Below are 5204 nucleotides of genomic sequence, written 5' to 3' on the forward strand. Positions count from 1 at the left end.
AGAATAACAGTGGTGAAAAAAAATCAAGTCCTCATGCATGTGCCTCTGAAAGTAGAATCATGTTGCTTATATATAATTTAACATACGTCTGATTTAATGCAGCATTCACATAATAAGTATTAATTTTTGATTGCTGCCTTAGAGCATTTCTGCATTGTTGGCAGAGGAAGCAGTCCCATTATTATCATAACAGTGTTCCTGTCAGTCTGGTCTTTTTATTTTACAAATGCTGAGCTTGTATCTCTGCCTCTGCCAACACAGAACAGCTCTTGCACATTCATTAAGAGCCGTTACCAATATGTGTCACTATTTGTGTCAGCTCCTCTGTGGAGCAACATGAGAAACTGTGCATTCACTCCTGCATAGTTCATTCTTTATTAGTTGTCCAATTGATTTCAAGTACTTTATTTCTCAAGGATTATTATCCAAACCCCTTTTAGATATAGTTGTAGGAATATATTTCTGAACCATTTGGATTTGTCTGCATTTCTGCATAAAGTGGTCATGATTTTGGTCATGGTCTTATCTGTCTGTAGTAGACAAATACACACAAACAATTCTATGGAACACAATGTGAACATTCACAATGCAGGACAGGGAAAGTATGTAAAACCATTGACCTAATGACTGTTTAACCCTCTTTTGGCAGAATACCTGCACTGCAGATCAGACCTGCACAACTGTCAGTAGGAACTTTGCACCATTTATCTTTAAAAAGCTATTGTCAGTTCAGCTGTGTTTTGGGGATATTTGGTGTGAAGTCAGGCCAAAGCATATTTTCTTCTTTTGAAGCCATTCTGCTGTTGAATAGCAGAATATTGTCAAATCATAACATTTTTTTTAATTTGTTCTCCTATTAATATTTTTTTAAATAAGAGATTACTCAATTTGAGTGTATTGATTATTTGGTAATAAAAACGATATTTTTTATTGAATAAAAAAATAAGAGTTTGTCCATGTCCCTTGAATGGCTGTCCACCCTGTCCTATTGGGGAATCCACCCCTTTAAGAAAAGGCCATCCCCTTTAGTGACATCAGGACAACCGTTTTTTTTTGTCTCTTCAGTGGCGGGAATTTCAACGGCTGAGTTGAGTAAATTGGTGACTTTTAGTGATGGAAATTTTGATTCTTTCAAGAGATTCGTTCAGATTCGTTCACTGATTCGTTCAGTGACCATTTCTTCATATTACATGAAAACGCCAGCAGGTGGCGAAAAAGAGTGTCTTATCTGTTATGTCTTAAGTCAACGAACGTATTCACTTCATTTTAATTGTTTGGTCAGACATTTCCACATTCATAAATCAGGGTTTAAACGTGGAGTTATGTTTTGTATGCTAAATATGAATATATAAACAAGCGTATGTTCACAGTACCTATAACTGCGCTTTGCATCCGCTTTCTGCTGATTGCTGATCGAGATTGACTCACATGCTAAATGGCCGACTGACCTGGTACACTCTCATTCATTTCGTTCATGAACGAGATGTACCAGTAAATGATTCGTTCAAAAAGAACAATTCGTTCACGAACGTAACATCACTAGACTTTTCAATTGACTAATTTTCTTCGTATGAGTTTGCTTACTTGCTTTGCCAAAGCTTAGCATGTCCACCCTGTCAGCATAAAATATGCCAGAAGTGATTAGAATACAGTATTTTCAAAATATGTATATACCAAAAATAAGTTTAAATATACCAAATTCTCTTCAACAACCAGACTAAATATTTAGCTAGTCACAGTTTGTTGTAAGCTAATATGAGGAGAAATGCTTTCTCTCCTCTTAGTACCAGTCAGCAACCTCGCAGCTGCATTCTGGACTAACTGCAAGCGATTCAGTGATGAATGATTGAGACCCATATAAAGCGCATTGCAATAATCAAGTCTGGAAGTGATGAAGGCGTGAGTAACTATCTCCAAATCCTTAAACGAGAGCATAGATTTTAATTTGGCTATTTGCCTTAGTTGAAAAAAGCTGCTCTTCACCACAGCACTTATCTGTTTTTCAAATTTCAGATCAGTGTCAAAAATCACACCTAAGTTTTTAGCAAAAGGATGAATGTTTGATGACATAGAATCTAGATTAATAGTGATATCAGAGACAGCACCTGGGGGTCCAAAGACAACAATCTCAGTTTTGCTCTCATTTAGTTGGAGAAAGTTTCTGCCAGTCCAGCCTTTAATATCTTCAAAGCAATTAAAAAGGTCAGAATAAGAGTGATCAGAGTTGAGAGGAATGTAGATCTGAGTATCGTCAGCATAACAATGATATGAAATATTATATTTCCTCATGATCGAACCCAAGGGGAGCATATACAAACAAAATAAGATAGGCCCCAAGAGGGACCCCTGAGGTACCCCATAGGTGAGCGGTGCAGAAGGAGAGGACGAGTGTCCAATCATCACCTTAGCTGATCTATCGGAGAGGTATGATGAGAACCAATCCAGTGCCGTGCCCCTAATGCCAACTTCATCCCTTAGACGATTAAGAAGGGTAGCATGATCAACTGAATCAAATGCAGAACTAAGATCAAGTAGCATTAAAATAGCAGATTTACCGGAGTCCAAAGCAAGGAGTAGATCGTTTGACACCTTCAGCAGTGCAGACTCGGTGCTATGATGGGCTCTAAAACCAGACTGAAATTTATCTAAAATATTGTTTTGTGAGACAAATGACGATAACTGATTTAAAACAATTTTCTCCAAAATTTTAGACAAGAATGGCAACTTAGAAATAGGGCGGAAATTTTTAAGATTGGTTGTGTCTAAATTTGGCTTCTTAAGAAGAGGCGTGATCACTGCTTGTTTGAGGCATATAGGAACACGGCCACTGTCTAAGGATCTGTTTATAATAGCCAGTACACTAGGGCTGATAGTATCCAGGACCTCTCTAAAGAGCTGGGTGGGGATAACATCAACAGGAGAAGTGGTAGGCTTAATCTTGTGAACTATATCGCCAAGCTCAGAAAGGGATATTGGTTCAAACCGTTCAAAAAATCATGACAAGTGAGTGATTCAGAGGGGTCATGACTGGACATTGTAACAGTAGATCGTATGGCGTCCACCTTTCCAATAAAAGAATGTAGGAATGCTGCGCAGGTCTCTGGAGTACTGTCCAGACCAGAAGTGTTAGCAGGAGAAAAAATAGTATTTAACGTATTAAACAGAATTTTTGGATTGTGTGAATTTTTAGATATTAATTCAGAAAGATATTCAGTTTTTGCATTTTTTACAGAATGCTGGTAGGCAGAAAGAGCGTTTTTCAAGAGTTCACAAGACACTTGCAGTTTGTCTTTCTTCCATTTGCGCTCAGCTTTCCTACATTCCTGTCTGAGAACCTTCGTTTGGAACTTTAAAAGGAGCAACAGAATCTAAAACACAAGAGCAGGCATTATTAAAAAGCGTTATGCGTTATCCTATTCCAAGATCTGAGTCAGGAAGTTTTAACACACTTTCAGACAGAGAAGAGAAGGCCTCAGAGAAAAGACTGGCTGTATCAGAAGTGACAACACGAGAAACAGACCGTGAGGAAAATGATTTCTGAACTGGACCAGACATTGTGATATTAAAAAGAATAGGCTTATGGTCAGATACACAAAAATCAGAAATATCAACATTATGTACAGAAATGCCATAAGATAAGATCAGATCCAGTGTGTGGCCATGGTCATGAGTAGCGCCAGAAGCGCCAGAAGTAAGATTAACAGAGTCAATGAGCTGAATAAAGTCCCTAACCATTGGCTTGGAGGGGCAGCAGACATGAATATTAAAATCACCAAGAATAATAAGACTGTCCGTAGAAGGCACAATGTTTGACAGAAAACCAGCAAAGTCCTGAATAAAATACTTATTGTAATTTGGTGGCCTGTAAATTAGAGCACAAAGTACTGGACAAGGCAACTGAAACTGGAGTAATTGAACTTCAAAGGTATCATAATGATCCGTAGGCAGCAATCGGCACTTAAAAATGTTTCTAAAAACCGATGCCAAACCTCCACCTCGCCCCATAGTCCTAGGCGAACTAAAAAACTGACAGTCATTTGGGGACAGTTCAATTAAAGGATCCAACTCACCGCTGTGAAGCCAGGTCTCCGTTATAAATAAACAATCCAGGTCATGAGACTTAAAAAAGTCATTTAAGATGAAAGTTTTATTATGAAGAGATCTCGAGTTTACCATAGCCAGTTTAGTAACATGAGTAATTTCTTCAGGGGATATGATCGATGGTTTCGCATAATCCAGTGACCGGAGATTTCGTGGATTAGCGCCTCTTTTGATGATCCGCGGCCGCGCTGTAGCGCAAACAGATGTAGCCACATCTGGTAGGATGGGCAGTAGACAGGTGTAACGGGGGATCGTAGTGCGCTGAAGAGAGAGGTTTTTATCCCATCCATCGACTCCAAGCAGATCGCAAGAGCAAGACATGGATGTGTGCAAGGATCTTTTAATCCTGACCAAAATGCCAGCCCGTTTCCCACACTTTCTATGGCGTCTTTTCCGATTAAATGAACAGCCGACGTGGCAAGCGGCCTTCGGGAACGCTCAGAAAAGCCAGGTGTAGAAGAGAATTTCTCCCCATTCGGATTTCGAGCACACATATCCATGACAGTGGATTCTATATCAAGAAGGGTTTGGCGATCATAGGAAATTAAGGTACTGATTCCTTGAGCACACACACACATAGATAGCACCAGAACGTACAGGAAAGACAGCAGAGGACAGGAGCGACGGCAAGCCAACAACCACAATGGCGCCATCTTCAGACCATTTGCAAAACATTCAGACACCTTCAACATTTCTCACATTATCACAGTTTATTTACTATAGTTTAGAAAATGGTAATAAAATATGACAAGAACTCAGTTAAACTGTGTCAGAACAAATTCAGCTTGATAATGTTATATAACTTTGATAGAAAGGTATGTAATGGATTACAATCAACCAAAAATTATTCAGACAGCTGTTAGTATGACAGTATTTACACAACTATGAATACTTAGTCGAGCAACCCTTAGCCTTAATGACAGCCTGTAGTCTCCTGGGCATGCTGTCATCCAACTTCATGCAAACCTCAACTTAAATTTTTTTTCCCAAACTCGGTCTGAATCATTTTTGGTGCCAATTTTTTTATCAGTTTTACTGGTAGTCCACCGTATGAAGAATTTTTGGGTATAATTTATCACAGTTTACTTTATTTTGCTGTCCTC

The sequence above is a fragment of the Sinocyclocheilus anshuiensis genome, unplaced genomic scaffold, assembly GCF_001515605.1.
Source record: "Sinocyclocheilus anshuiensis isolate Anshui unplaced genomic scaffold, SAMN03320099.WGS_v1.1 scaffold2169, whole genome shotgun sequence".
NCBI classification, from domain to species: Eukaryota; Metazoa; Chordata; class Actinopteri; order Cypriniformes; family Cyprinidae; genus Sinocyclocheilus; species Sinocyclocheilus anshuiensis.